The sequence below is a fragment of the Schistocerca nitens genome, chromosome 4 (genome assembly GCF_023898315.1).
Source record: "Schistocerca nitens isolate TAMUIC-IGC-003100 chromosome 4, iqSchNite1.1, whole genome shotgun sequence".
NCBI lineage: Eukaryota > Metazoa > Arthropoda > Insecta > Orthoptera > Acrididae > Schistocerca > Schistocerca nitens.
Window position 1 is genome coordinate 545,178,394 of NC_064617.1, and position 16,682 is coordinate 545,195,075.

A 16,682-nucleotide genomic window follows, 5' to 3' on the forward strand; every position below is an offset into this window, starting at 1 on the left:
GTCCCAGGTCGACGGGCACGTGCACCTTCCGCCGACCACTGGCGACAACATCGATGTACTGTGGAGACCTCACGCCCCACGTGTTGAGCAATTCGGCGGTACGTCCACCCGGCCTCCCGCATGCCCACTATACGCCCTCGCTCAAAGTCTGTCAACTGCACATACGGTTCACGTCCACGCTGTCGCGGCATGCTACCAGTGTTACAAGACTGCGATGGAGCTCCGTATGCTACGGCAAACTGGCTGACACTGACGGCGGCGGTGCACAAATGCTGCGCAGCTAGCGCCATTCGACGGCCAACACCGCGGTTCCTGGTGTGTCCGCTGTGCCGTGCGTGTGATCATTGCTTGTACAGCCCTCTCGCAGTGTCAGGAGCAAGTATGGTGGGTCTGACACACCGGTGTCAATGTGTTCTTTTTTCCATTTCCAGGAGTGTATTATTGTCACGACATGCATATCTGAAGGACATTGGATATCACATCGTAAAATACAAGCGCTGTAAAATAGCATTATTAAGATCGCCAACAACCAGTTTAGCACATCTTGGCATGCGTAGGTGATACACCGCGGTCGGAAAAATCATGTTAACAAACGGAATACAGTACTAGCATTTGAAGGACATCATCTGTCACTGGCGTAAAGATTATATCCTTCAAAAAATTTGTTATGACTGTGAATGCCAGCTACAACAAATTTATTCAGTACTATCAGTTTTTGTTTGTCCGCCCCCGGTAGCTGAATGGTCAGCGTGACGGATTGCCAATCCTCTGGGCCCGGGTTCGATTCCCGGCTGTGTCGGGGAATGTTCTACGCCCAGGGACTGGGTGTTGTGTTATCATCATCATCATCATCATCATCATCATCATTCTATCATCCTCATCGACTGCAGGTCGTCGAAGAGGCGTTAAATTGAAAGACCGGCACCTGGCGAACGGTCTGCCCGACGGGGGGCCCTAACCATACGATTAAATAAAAGAAAGTTTTTGTTTCACTCTGACGTGCAGCAATGCCCATAGCAACACCTGATTTATTTTGCTTTACTTGTGACCTTAACCTGTTGTATGCATCGTCATCCTCTTCCTGTTGCGAACTTCAGTCTTGATCTGTCTATCTGCACTTTAGTTTGCCCACTCTGCAGAACGCCACAGGCTGATACGTGTAGACCGTTCTGCCAACGTTCATCGCTCATTGGTTCAGTATGAGGCCTCCAATTTTGACGATATGCTAAGGTGCCATTTAAACTGCAAAAATGTTGAGTATCTGCCTTACGTCTTCAATTCTCTTCTCACTGTCTCAGTTACACCCACAACTGATCGAAGAAATCGCATTTCACAGACGTGGACTGCACTTCTCTCCCGGTCAGTAAGGACCTGTATAAACCTGCTTGCACCGCCAGTCTTGCAGAACTTCAAATTGTTTCTTTCCGTACTTTATTCTTAACGTTCAGCTTACTGTACCACACACTGTATTAAACTTTTCTTCAATTATCGCGCCAATATCAAGCGCTTAAATTGGTGATTGTACAACCAAGGAAACTAAATTGGCCGACCTACTTAATGGATTATTAATATGCAGTAATATAATATAATGCTTATTAATAACCAACATGCAACGGACTTCAGATGGGCAACAAAATGTTGTCTATTCTGATGTATGCTGCGAAATTTGAGAATTGCACTTGGTGGATTCTCCTCTTATAAACGCAGGTGGAAAAAGAGAACAGTCGGATTAATACTCGCAGCGAAATAACAGAACTCTTTATGAAGTCCGTATTTTCACTTAACTTTAATTGCTGATTCGACGCATGCTGCTTCGGGACGGTACGTCCGCAGCTGCTTGGTATTGTGGAAACTTCTATAGTTTTTTTGTGTCCGTCTTAGTGGCATGAATATACAATTTATTTCTGTAGTGGTTACTGGTTTCGGGCTGACTCGACCTTTCTCAAACGACACTCCTGGTACTTAACCATAACTAGTTGTACAACATGATGCCAAAAGACACGAATAGCTATGTACATAAAGTCAAACGATTGTGAAAACGCCGGCTGGAGTGGCCGAGCGGGTCTAGGCGCTACAGTCTGGAACCGCGCGACCGCTACGGTCGCAGGTTCGAGTCCTGCCTCGGGAATGGCTGTGTGTGATGTCCTTAGGTTAGTTAGGTTTAAGTAGTTCTAAGTTCTAGGGGACTGATGACCTCAGAAGTTAAGTCCTATAGTGCTCAGAGCCATTTGATTGTGAAAACACACTTGACCTCGTAGCAACAAATGATCCTGAGTTAATAACGAGCATCAAAACGGATACAGGGATTAATGAACACACTGTTGTCGTAGCGATATTGAATATTGTAACCCTCAAATCCTACAAAAATAAACGAAAAATACACCTATTCAAAAAAGCAGATAAAAATTCACTTGACTCCTTCTTGAGAGACATTCTCTACTCCTTCCAAATTAAAGATGTAAGTGTGGACCAGAAGTGGCTTAAATTCAAAGAAATAGTATCAGCAGCAATTGAGAGATTTATACAAAGTAAATTAACAAACGACGGAGCTGATCCTCCTTGGTACGCAAAACGGGTCAGAATGCTGTTGTAAAAACAACGAAACATGCCAAATTTAAATAGACGCAAAATCCCCAATATTGTCGATATTTTACAGAAGCTCGAAATTTAGCGCAGACTTCAATGCGAGACGGTTATAATGGTTTCCACTACGAAACTTTGTCTCGATACCTGGCAGAAAACCCAGATATTCTGGTCGTATGTGAAGTTTTTTAATGGCAAGACACAATCAATCCCTTCTGTTTGCGATAGTAATCGAGATACTATGAAGATAGTGCTGCCAAAGCAGAGTCACTTAGCACAGCCTTCCCAAATGCCTTCACAAAAGAAGACAAAGTAAATATTCCAGATTTCGAATCAAGAACAGCTGCCAAGATGAATAACGTAGAAGTAAATATCCTCGGAGCAGTGAAGCAACTTAAATCATTTAATAAAAACGAGTCTTCTGGTCAAGACTGTATACCAATTACGTTCCTTTCAGACTATGCTGATGCCATAGCTCTATACTTGGCAATCGTATACAACCGTTGGCTCGACGAAAGATCCGTACCCAAAGACTGGAAAGTTGCACAGGTCACACCAATATTCAAGAAAGGTAGTATGAGTGATCCACTAAATTACAGGCCCGTATCATTAACTTCGATATGGAGCAGGATGTTGGAACATATATTGTGTTCCAACATTATGAATTACCTCGAAGAAAAAGGTCTATTGACATACACTCAACATGGATTTAGATGGTTCAAATGGCTCTAAGCACTATGGGACTTAAAGACTTAGGTAATCAGTCCCCTAGACTTCAGAACTACTTAAACTTAACTAACCTAAAGACATCACACACGTCCATGCCCGAGGCAGGATTCGAACCCGCGACCGTAGCAGCCGCGTGATTCCCGACTGAAACTCCTAGAACCGCTCGGCCACAGCGGCCGGCATGGATTTAGAAAACATCGTTCTTGTGAAAGACAACTAGCTCTTTACTCGCATGAAAGGTTGAGTGCTATTGACAAGCGATTTCAGATTGATTCCGTAGTTCTGGATTTCCGGAAGGCTTTTGACACTGTACCACACAAGCGGCTTGTAGCGAAATTGCGTGCTTATTGATAATCGTCTTAGTAATGTGACTGGATTCGTGATTTCCTGTCAGAGCGGTCACAGTTCGTAGTAATTGACGGAAGGTCATCGCTTGAAACAGAATGATTTCTGGTGTTCCCCGAGGTAGTGTTATAGGCCCTTTGCTGTTCCTTATCTATATAAACACTTTGGGAGAGCAGCCGTCTTAGGTTGTTTGCAGATGACACTGTCGTTTATCGACTAATAAAGTCATCAGAAGCTCAAAACAAGTTGCAAAACAATTTAGAAAAGATATCTGTATGGTGCTAAAATTGGCAATTGACCCTGAATAACGAAAAGTGAGATGTCATCCACATGAGTGCTAAAAGGAAACCGTTAAACACGATAAATGAGTCAAATCTAAAGGCAGTAAATTCAACTAAATACCTAGGAATTACAATTAGGAACAATTAAATTGGAAGGAACACATGGAAAATGTTGCGGGGAAGGCTACGCAAAGATTGCGTTTTATTGGCGGGACACTTAGAAAATGTAACATTTCTACTAACGAGACTGCCTACACTACGCTTGTCTGTCCTCTTTCAGAATACTGCTGCACGGTGTGGAATCCTTAATAGATAGGATTGACGGAGTACATCGAAAAAGTTCAAAAATAAGGGCAGCACGTTTTGTGTTATCGCGAAATATGGCAGAGAGGGTCACTGAAATGATACAGGATTTGGGCTGGACATCATTAAAACAAAGGCATTTTTCGTTGCTGCGGAATCTTCTCACAAAATTCCAATCACCAACTTTCTCCTCCGAATGCGAAAATATGTTGATGACACCGACCTGCATATGGAGAAACGATCACCATGATAAAATAAGGGAAATCGGACCTCGTACGGAAAGCTATAGGTGTTCGTTCTTTCCGCTCTCTACACGAGATTGGAATAATAGCGAATTGTGAAGGTGGTTCGATGAACCCTCTGCCAGGAACTTAAATGTGATTCGCTGAGTATCGATGTAGATGTAGAACTGCGAACAATAAATACTCTCATTGATAAGATAGCTTACGTATCTACTGTTATAACTGAACGACACAACCGAACTTTGGTTTGTGCCTCTTGGCACCGTGTCGCATGACTAGTTACGGTAAAGAACAAGGTGTGCGGTTTTGAGAATGGGCCAGTCAGCCCCAAACTGTAACCACTGCAACAATAAATTATATATTCATGCAACTGAGACGAACAAAATAAATTTTTAAGAAATTTTCCACTTATCTTTACAGCTCTCCACAACTGTGACTGATGGGAGCACGCGTGGAATTGCATATACATATATATTGATTTCCTCGTTAAACAAAGAAGCAACCGAAGGCACTGATTTGCGAGAGATGGCAAGTCTAGATCTCGCAGTATAAAATGTACTAAGTGCGGTTACTATGAGTGCAAACACTGTCCGTTAGGCACAACACTCCAAATATAAAAGTGTGACCTAAGCACGACAGAGAGCCGGCGCGATGACTGTGTCACTGGAAGCAGAAGTAGATTCGATCTGAACTTCAGACCGAACTGGCTCGCTAGTCCCTAGCGGTCGTATTTTATAACCGCTACGCGGCGTCGGCGGCACGTCGCAACTCCCTCGAGGTGTGACTGAAGCCTCGTCGGGGTTGGCGCCGCCGGTGGCACTGTGTGGACACGAGGTAGTGTAATTCTATCTTATGCAATATGTTTAATGAAGGTAATTTTATTTACTTGATTTACCCTATCAAGGTAACCCAGCATCTTTACGCTGGTCGGCTGCTTCTGCGACATTGTCGATGGTCGACGACACTGCAGCACTGTTGCATTACTTCATTCAGTACAACAGAGCTCGCTGTAATGTTTCAAAATCCGAAACCAATGCCTAATCATGGAAAAAAAAGAGCGTCAAAACACAGCTATCGATAGTTGTCATTATCAAAACCTGACTGCGCAAGATTCCTTAATGACGTCATCAGTGTATAAGTTAAATTAAATTAGCTACAAAGAGCAGCTCGTCGTACCCCCCATATTCATGTATTCGAAATTGATTCTCCTGCTCTCTTCTTAGCACATATGTGTCTTGTCTTCGGACGCTCCGTGATTTATCTTTAGCCCATGATGCCCTATAACTTTTTCATACATACTCCATCAAAAGCTTCGACATGCCCTGTAAATTTTTAGGGAGATTCTGCCGTCTCACATTTTTCCTTCCTCAATTATCTGTTTCATAACGGAAACATTATCAACGCAGTATCTACCCTTGCGAAATCCGATCTGTTATTCTAGCAAGACAAACCAGATGATGGGGCAGAGGCGAAATATGGAAATTCTGGTATAAAGTTTATATCTGGAGAGAAACTTCAAACTAGTTTGTCATATTATAAATGCAAAAAATTGTAATGAAACTAGAGTAATCACTTGGGTAAACGTTGTCTGTGTAAAACATTGACATGATAGTGCATACGTTTTATTTATTGTCAGACGTTTGAGTCCATCATTAATTAACTGAAGAAAAAACTACTGTTGATTCTGAAGGATACACCACTTCGAAAATCGGCGCTCTGCTAAAACCTGATGATGGAGATGATGCGTCTCACCAACACCGACTCAAAGGAAGGCCTCGGCGCTTGTTCGTGACGTCACGTCAGCTAGGCACGGCGAACGCCAGGTCTGTTGCAGGCATACTCACAATGGTGGTGTCTCCCTCTCTGACACAGGAAAATGTGAAACTATTGGCGGTAGTTGACCAACGCACATTGTCCTGAGACATTTCTGCAATCAATTAATTGTGCAATTCATTACACTTCTTAACAAATAGTGTACTCCTGAACTTAAATTTCCACCTGTTTTAAGGACTGACATACAAAAACAACTTTATGGTCCAGCAGCAACAGAATTCGTGCTTATTTACCTTATTTGTAAATCTGAGGAAGTTACGCTTGTACTGGGTTGCTTTTACAAGAAACTGTGAACATATTGGTGCTCTTCTTTAGGTATCTTGGTTGACTATGAGGTGAGTAGCACTGGATGTTAATGAAATATCTTGCGATTGTACACGTTGGGGGAGGGGGTGGGGGACAGAAGAAGAGGCAAAAGAGAGATACTTGTTTTATCAAATAAAATTTTTTTATCTTAGAAAGTTTCTCCTTTCAGTTGCAAGAGGGGAATATTTATCTTTTCTAATGTGCTTGTTTAAAAAAAGTTTAAACTCAGCAGTATTTTCGATGTTGTTGTTGTGGTCTTCAGTCCTGAGACTGGTTTGATGCAGCTCTCCATGCTACTCTATCCTGTGCAAGCTTCTTCATCTCCCAGTACCTACTGCAACCTACATCCTTCTGAATCTATTTTCGATGTATGAAGCTATTTTGTTTCCTGTTTAGAATTTCTTTCGTTGAAAACGACTGTAATCTAATGACTGACAACAGTTGGACATTTACACATGTAAATTATTTCACATTTCCAGTGACGATGTCAAACGAAAATAAATAAATAAATAAATAAAAGAAACGAGTTCACTGTAAGGGGGTTGGGGTAAGTTTCGATATCAAAATGGATCAAGTAAATATAGTTACTAGAATGTAAAATTTCCGAAGCTTGCAATGGAGCAAAGCATCTTCTCATATTGATCTACGCTTGTTTCGACAGGATTCAGTAATACAGAACTATGATATTCATTTGTAGCTTTACGATAGTAAGAAAATCTTTCATTTAAATAAAACTGCAGAATCCAAAACAATACCACACATTTTGTCCAAAAATGTGAGATTTATAGTGATAAGCACGCCCAGGCGTTTCTGCCTGCAACAGACCTGGCGTTCGCCGTGCCTAGCTGACGTGACGTCACTAACAAGCGCCGAGGCCTTCCTTTGAGTTGGTGTTGGTCTCACACGCGTACACAATCAGTGGGCGCCATCTAATTTCTGTGTGAATTTCATGAGACTATTCAATTTTTATTAGTAATATAACTCTGATGTAAAAGAGAATCATGAGTCCTATCTTAACTTGGGGAGTGCGTGGAAAGACTTCTATGTTGAGGAAAATTATAGTTTAGCATCCCGTCAAAGGTAAACTAAAGGTGCTGGAATGCTGAATCACAGCTGTGCAAGATAACAGGTAACCTCTATCAAAGTCCTGAGATTCGGAGAAAGTAGTTCATCTTCTGTAAATAGCAGCTAACAAGGCTCTTCCAAGCAACCAATATCGCCTGCGCACTTAAAGGAATTATGTTTAATATGTTTCAATAAAATTTTTCTGACACTCTAATTGTGACTACTGCCGTTACACGTATATTAATTTATTATGTGTATGGTCGTTCCTTCTTAGTGGAAAATGCAGATGAGATGGAAGTATTAGATATAGATATCGCTTTCCTGCAGTGCTTATAGCAAAAGTGAATGCTTTACTAGACAATTTGTGCATGCGCCAGGAATGTAACGCTTCATTCTAGCTTGTATTAAATTATATTAATCACCGATTGGTCCAATTGCCTTTTAAGCACATTTTTATAGCTCAGATAATATTTTCTATGTCAAGCGTAATACATATGATAGAATTTTTTACCAAATGTGACAATCACAGATTTACTCTCGAAATTAGCAGTTTCACCTGCGATATACGGCCGTCTTCCGATCAGTGTTGTAGCTTAAGGAGCTCCGTGACATTGAGGTGCACGTATTGTGACACTGGTCAATGTAACCGATAGTGTATTTCACAAAAAGGTTAAATTTGAAAAAAGTGCAGTATAGTGGATTATAATCTATCTGTTGCTCTAACTGTCTTTCGGACTAAAGATGTGAATCGATAATTTTTGCACTGGTGGAATAAATCAGACCATTGTAGAACTGCTTCAGTGGTTTAAGGAAGACAGTAGACTACCTACTGAGGACCATAATATCGTTACCTTAATCTGTGGAAAAGTTGAGGGAAATGATAACTTAGCTGTAATTATTCTTCTAAGTGAAAAAAATACGAGCTTATCGAGTATCGGACAAGATTTGTGACGGGGTAAAAGACTTCCGTGCAGATTAAACTCAACACATAGCTCTGAACAAAACAAAATCTAGATATACAAGGTAATCTCAAGAGTACCCCAAAGAAGTGTGACAAGACCATGCCTGTTTATAATGCTATATAAATCATCTAGCGTCTAACGTCAGAAGCTAGATGATATAGTTGTGCGTAAGAACGTAGCAAAACCAAGAATAGCTATTTACAGAAAACCTGAAGAAGATTGATGAATGGTGCAGGAACTGGGGGTTGACTCTGAACATAAATAACTATATCATATTACGCAAAAATAGGCGAAGAATGCCGCTACTATGGAATTACACTAATGACCACAATTCGCCAGAAACAGTAACTTCCGTGAAATACCTAGGAGTAAGCATTCAGATCGGGGAATGTGGGCTACCCACATAATTATAGTTGCGCTATATTTTTGGTTCAAATGGCTCTGAGCGCTATGGGACTTAACATCTGTGGTCATCAGTCCCCTAGAACTTAGAACTACTTAAACCTAACTAACCTAAGGACATCACACACATCCATGCCCGAGGCAGGATTCGAACCTGCGACCGTAGCGGTCACGCGGTTCCAGACTGAAGCGCCTAGAACCGCTTTATTTTTGGAACAGTATATAAATGACATAGTAAATTTTAGGATTACTGGTCGTATTGGTGGCATTGGTAGGGAGAGAAACATCGATGAATGCCTGAGAGAGAAACCGGGAACCGACGACTTTTCTTTCTGTTTTGTTTGTTTGTCTTTCCATATAATTAGAACCCCACATCTTTCAGTGTTAGTGAATTGTGCAGTTTATTTCCTTACTAAATATATTTTTTATAAGTAATAAAAGAAGTCGCGTAACTTCTGTGCTTTTATGTAATAACGTTCTGCATCATCTGAGTACATCCGGCGACACAGACTTTTCAATTGTGTCCTCTGCTCAGTCTCCCTCAGCGCCCTTCAAAGTCTCTGTGCGCTGTACGCCGCCCATCCCTTAGTGCAACGGGTCCAGGAAAACTGTCTCTTTCTCACTCTTAGTGGAGCCACTGTGAGGTTTATATGGGTTCCTGGTCATGTCGGTCTGCCAGGAAACGAAGCTGCCAAGGCTGCAGCACTCGTATCTCAGCCCACTAGTTCCTATATTCCCTCAGATGATCTCTGTCAGGAGATGGTGTCCCTCTGGCATCGCCATTGGTCCTCCCTTCGTGGGAATAAGTTCAGGATTATTAAGCCTCTCTCAGCGGCTTGGACGACCTCCTCTCGGCCCTCCCGCCGGGAGGAGGTAATTTTAACTAGACTGTGTACTGGCCACTGCCTTTTTAGCCATCGTCATTTGATAAGTGACGCTCCCCCACCACTTTGTACACATTGCGCCGAAGTCTTAACTGCCAGCCACTTTCTGACGGAATGTTAATTTTTTAACCGTTTACGTTCCCGCTTGGGTTTGCCGTCTGAGTTATCGGCCATTTTAGCAAATGACGCGCGGGCTGTCGACCGCGTTTTACTATTTACCCGTCAAAGCAATACGTCGAATACCATTTAATTTTTAGTTTTGGACCTCCGTTTCTGTATGGTGACATTTGCAGCCCTTTCTCCACGTCCCTGTTTTTAGCTGTCTTCTCTTATGTCAATTGGGATTGACATTTAGTAGTTTTTTGACTCCTCACTGTCTTCGTGTTCTATAGTTTCGACGTGGGCGCGTGTGACCCCCAGTTGTGTTTGCGCCCAAAAACGAAACAAAACGTTCTGCATCATGATCAAATGTAAGAGTTCCCTGCTAATGATAAGTGTGAAAGTTGTTTATGAATAACAGAAATAAACTCGATTAAAGTTATGTTTGTTATATTTTTGTTTTACAATTTTTTAAATCTGACTTTTTTAGAAAATACCGTTTTTTAGTGCTGAACGATAAATCTGCTTTTTTTCTTATTTTGACTTCAACATCCCTTTGTTTCACGTTACAAATCATAAACTTCCGAATGTAACCAGAATTAAACATTGACAATTTCAATTTTGTGACAAATACTGTTTATTTTTATGTAATAGACACTAACAGTGAGATAACTGTGCGGCAAAAAAAGGTTCTGTAGGTCACGCGGCGCTTTATACATCCTTATTCGGCTTTTAGACGGTTCACCTAGATCGCAGTGAGACACTGAACTGATCAGCTAGTGAACGTAGTGAGACACTGATCAGACAAGAAAACAAAGCGATGGGAATGAGGTAACGCCCGATAGCTATACAACACAACTAATTTACGGGTAACGCGGTTACGACCTTAACAGATCAAAGCTATTAGAAAACTGCCGTAGTTTACTGTAGCTTTGCAACTCCACACAACAGAAATAGTAGAAAACGCAGATGCCAGGGTGATATTCGTAAGAAGAATCTTAAGAAAATGTAACTCATCCACAAAAGAAGTGGCCTAGAAAACACTTGCTCTTCGATTCTTAAATATTGCTCATGTCTTCGGTAGCATTATCGTACATACAAACGCATTTCTTTGCCTTCAGGTGCGACACAGTATGTCCTGCGTTCGATTCCCAGTACCTAAACCGTTCCTCTGACGTGGTAAGGTCGGGTACAGAGGGGTGGGGGAGGGAGGATACAGAAGGAAAACACATTACTTGGTCTCACATACTCTGTACGTCTAGTGAAATGACCACAGCGAGAAAACACGAGAAATTTGAGCTAAAACAAAGATTTACCGACATCATTCTTCTCACGCGCCATTCGCAAATGGAACTGGGCTTCACGAGGCCACTTGAGAGACAGAATATATAAGCTGACGCCGAAGTATCCTCAAATTGCAAGGTTTGCACTGGACCGTGATCTACATGACATTCGTTTATTTGTTTAGTACAGCTCCTCAGGCTTTCGCTGCGATTAAGAAGTATGTCTAGAAATTTAAGTGACTCATTTGTATCCCACGCACTCTTGAAGAGGTACATTATCTGATTACCAAGCTGTACTGAGATAACATTGACCAAATATACGTCTATGGTGGGTTTTATCAGTGGCTATTTCATCATGCGATCACGAATGATTGCTGCCTTTGATACATATCTCATGGCTCGGCTCTCCTGAACCCCAATAACATTACTCTTATAGGACAGATGTTATTGATGTGAAGCAACCTCCAAGAAGCTGTACGTCCCCACCAACCCCATTTTCTTCTCCCCTAATTAATTCTATTGTTAAAATGGATTATAAATTTTAATGAATATGTAGTAGAAATTAAAAGATACTGATGGGCCGGGAATCGAAACCCTATTTCCCTCATATTGCGAATAGTTGCCCTAACCATAAAGTTATCTGAGCAGCCCACCAAGCGTTAACTCAAACTGATGTTTACACCTACGATTTCCGAACAGTACCACCAGAAGTTGAGGCTTGGAGTACGGTGGAATAACACCGCTGGGGGAATAGTCGATGGAGTCAATATGTAGATATGCCAAGTTCCACAAAGTGCATTTTAGCTGTGTATATTTTTACTTGTGACAAACTTGTTTGTAATTACATTTTTAACAAGCCTGTAAGGCATGTACAATATACTCTCCACTAAAATGTTAACGTGGCATGAGTAACGAACGAACGATGGACCACACTGTATAAGATCTGAAGATGCTTGAAGATATGAAGATGACAGTCTTACCTGTCGAAATAGGTCAATCAAAAAATTTTTGAACGCAATCTTGGCTATAAAAAATTTCTTCTAAAGTACTTACAGATCCTTCCTTCTCATTTCTCATTATGAGGAACTTCAATATACGTTTATGCTTAGGTTAAGCTGCGATTGTCCACATAGAAAAGTTACATTCCAACAGTAGTTATGCGTTCTTGGTCAGAACTACTGTATCGTTTAAGCATGCCACACGTATGTACAAATGCTTAGAATGTCGAGGTGGTATTTACGTACTGGTTTTATATCGGAAACACTGATGCTGCTACTGCTTATAGAGGATACGATAGACAGTTTTCTAAACGTACATTCAAGAATGTTTAGTTCAAATGGTTCAAATGGCTCTGAGCACTATGGGACTTAACATCTATGGTCATCAGTCCCCTAGAACTTAGAACTACTTAAACCTAACTAACCTAAGGACATCACACACATCCATGCCCGAGGCAGGATTCGAACCTGCGACCGTAGCAGAATGTTTAGTCTCGTTATCACTAAACTGCGCGAGACTGGTGCAGCATCCAACAGCCGTACTTCATCTGAACGTTCAAATTAACACAGTGTGGATGAAGTAGAAGACATTATTCAGTTGTTAGAACGTAATCTTCAACAAGCACATGCAAAATTGCTACATGTATTGGTATTCCAAATACAATATTAAGTACATTAGCCATGTACGGCCTCTATTCTTATCACTGACAATGGATGCAACGCCTTGGAGAAGGAGACGAAGGCAGACGATTAGAATTCTGTTGTTGGCTAACTGCAAATCAGAGTAATCGGGTTAATACCGTTTACTGAGTAAACCACTTTCACTCGTGACGGTATCAAGAACACTCGTAACTCGCATCGGTGGTTCGACGAAAACCTGTCTTTCTTTGTGGAGACACCTTCAAGAACGTTGCTCTTCAAATGTGTGGTGTGTTATGATAGACAATGAGTTGACAGCCCCTGCTGTGTCACCACCATAATTTTACAGGGCCTTGTTTTGTAGACTTCGATGAAAACGAGCTTCCAGCATCATTCGAGTAGATTCAAAAGGCTACAAGGAACGTTACGTTCTTGTAGCATGACGGGGGCCCCTGCCATTCTAATCGTCAGGTTACTTACCATCTAAACCGAAGATTCTCCGGAAGATGTCTCTCTGCAGCTGGTTGACATTTATCTTTCTTACGCGAAGCAGTTCATCCCTATTACAGGAGGATTAACACCATCTTTTCACAAATGTGATTAAATGTTACGTCGAAATGTGTAGTCACTGATCTATGTAAATTCATTCCACTCTCCGTGATTTGACATACAGCTGTTTTCTTATTTTCGCATTAAAAAGGTTAATCGTGGCCTCAGGAGCTACGTCAGTGACGACCGAGGTCCTCGGACCTTGTCCCCTTTAGATTGTTTTCTGTGGGGATATTTCAAGGGGTAAGTCTACAAAAAAAAAAAAAAGGAAACAAAACAGGTGAACTGATCGTTCTGATTATGAATAGCGTGCCTCATAAACTGAAGCCAAGACAACCTCACAATAGTTAGACGTGATGTTGTCAAGAGAATTGGAAAATGCTTTGATATCGGAGATGTAATTAATTACTCTGTTTTGAACTTAATTATTTGCCTTTGCTTAACACTTCCTGTGAGTATTAGTCTGTTACAGTCTTAACAGTTGTATCTCTGAAACCAGTAAAACTTGGACACATGTTATATGGAATGTTTTCTTCGAATACTACCACTTCCTAAACTACATGCTGTTACACCTGACACACCTTATATGTATATTGTATCGACTTGGGAAGAAACAAATTTGTCAATGTGAAACTGCAATAATTATGGTACGGTAATGGAAAGACGTACTACACGCAACCTACTGAAGGCAGCAAGGGAACAGGTCATGTAATCCGACAGCCGCCAAAATGATTTTTCTTTTTTAAATTGTTGATGTAGAACACTGGAGCGTGGGAGTGCGTGCCGCGTACAGAGGCCCGTACCTTGTCACCGGTAACGGTGCATTCCGCGCGCGTTGTGTTTGGGTAAGGGTGCAGTTGCGGTCGGCTCTGGGCAGTGAGAACGAGGTAATCGAACCCAGGACCGGCAGCAACAAGGCCCCACCTACAAGGTAGTGTCCAGTTTCCTTACGCCGGCTTCCAGTTTCCCGCAGATGCCGGCCGCTGCACCTTAGCTGGTTCTCGGAAGCCTCACAGCCTGAATTATGGATGAGGAATCGCCTTGAGAGAACTCCATTCCCTTTTCTGCCGCGAGCCGCAGAAAGATGCGTTCCGGAAAACACGTTTGCGCAGAAGACATATCGGCTGGGCAATTAAAGGTCCTACCTCTGTTGCAACTTGCTTTTGATTGCAGTTATCTACCGCTATCCATTTACAAATGGGATATAGTATTAGACAGACAGCTTCGGAGAGAGATAGAGGGGGGGGGTGATGTACAGTGGATAGGCAAAGTAATATGACTAGGTCTTGGAGGTTATATTTCAATGTATTATACTCTTTGTTCTGTGACTGAATACAAACGACCGGTGAAACGTGTGATCTGTCTCCCAAACCGATAGTATCCACGTTATTAAAACATCATCGACGGAGAGACTGTGGGTGAAAGCCAAAGTTAACTAACAGAGACCGACGAGCATAAAAGAGATTGTGGCCGGACAACATAAAACTAACGCGGTGAAAGTGGCTGTAGAACTCAACACTCACACGAGTAGTACTGTGTCGACAAAAACATGTCGGCTGGAGGTTGACAAGGCTATAATTCGTGGAAGGGCTGCAATTGCAAAACCTTAATAACGGAAGCAAACTGCGAAAGAAGTGGTGCCATGATCATAAAATCTAGACAGCTGACGACTGGAAGAATGTGGTACGTTTGGATGAATCATCGTTTACAACAATTGCTACAGACGAACAGGGTTGTGTGTGGAGAACCCAAAAGAAACCTACGACTCGGCGTGCCTGCTTCCTACAGTCAAGCATGAGGGAGATTCGATTATGATTTGGGCGGCTATATCGTGGTATTCAGTATTCAGCTGGTGCTATCATTTCCTCACTGGCCGGGTTACTGCGAATATTTATCTCGACATCCTCGAGATCGGAGTGCTTACTATGACTATCATTTTGCTGCCAAACACTGCCATATGCCAAGATGGCAATACGCCCATACAAACAGCCAGAAAGGTTCAAGCTTGGTTTGGGGAGCATCAGAATACCATAGAACGCTTTTCTGGCCAGCACCTGCCAGACATCAACATTACTGAGCTGTTACGGGGAGTTTTAAAGCAGAGAGTGAGGATCAGATTTCCAGCTCCAACATCGTTGAAGCGATTGGTAGATGTTTTGGTACAAGATTGGGAGAACATTCCGTTGGAAACCATTCAGATACGCTACGGGTGTATTCCGCGAAGAAGTGCAGCTCTTCTCAAAACCAATAGTGGTACAACTCCTTATTAATAAATTACTATTTTGTGTATGTTAGCTATTCATATTATCTTGTAACCCCCCTGTAATTACCTAGTTGACAGAACTTGAATACGATAAGGGATTGTTACACGCTACTTGCCAACAGTCTAAAATCAAGTGAGACGCGTTTTATTCCCGTGAACGAAGAGGGTGTTTGCAGATGGAGAGCAGCCTTGGGTTGTGCGAGGATGGGAGGGTAATCGGATGTGGCCTTTTGAAAGGAACCATCCTCGTATTCGAAGGAAGATTAAGATTTAACGTCCCGTCAACATAGAGGTCATTAAAAAGAGAGCGAAAGTTCGCATTGTTTGAAGGATGAGGAAGGAAATGGGCACACTTTTTCAAAGAAACCACATCCCAGCATTTGCCTGGTGCAATTTAGGGAAATCGCGGAAAACTTAAATCGATGGCCGGACGCGGACTTGAACCTCCGTCCTCAGGAATGAGAGTCCAGTGTGCTAATCACTGCGCCACTCCGTGCGGTCCGTAATTGCCTTACGTTATTCAGGAAAATGATGGGAAACCTAAATTTAGGTGGCTAGACAGTGAGTTGTCCTCCCGAAAGCGATTTAATGCCATAATCACCGCGCAACCTCTCTCGGTAAGCGTCACTTCATTCAGTTGTTCGTAAGCATGTTTTGTTGTAGAGTGCCGTCAAACTAAGCTCGTTCACAGACTTGAGCCACGTCCACAGTGAATAAAGCGGACACAGAAAGGTCCCCAGCTTGTGCGGCTAACGTTCATTGTAAACAAGAAATCTTGGGGTCCTTGTCTCACGATTACACTGCAGTTCCCACGAACGTGCGGCGGGAGGCTGGCTGGATGGCTTGGTGTTTGCAAACAGGCGGGCTCTTGTCGCGTAGTCGTGTGCAGGAGGAAGTGAAGTGGGGAGCGTTATCA

The 16,682-nt window shown here is 42.2% G+C and overlaps 1 protein-coding gene across 2 annotated transcripts in view; it reads left to right on the forward strand.

Annotated features, from left to right (window-relative positions):
* The window catches only part of LOC126251651 (tripartite motif-containing protein 2-like), a 419,447-nt gene that overhangs the window by 208,232 nt on the left and 194,533 nt on the right, over nucleotides 1–16,682 (forward strand). The window lies entirely within an intron of this gene.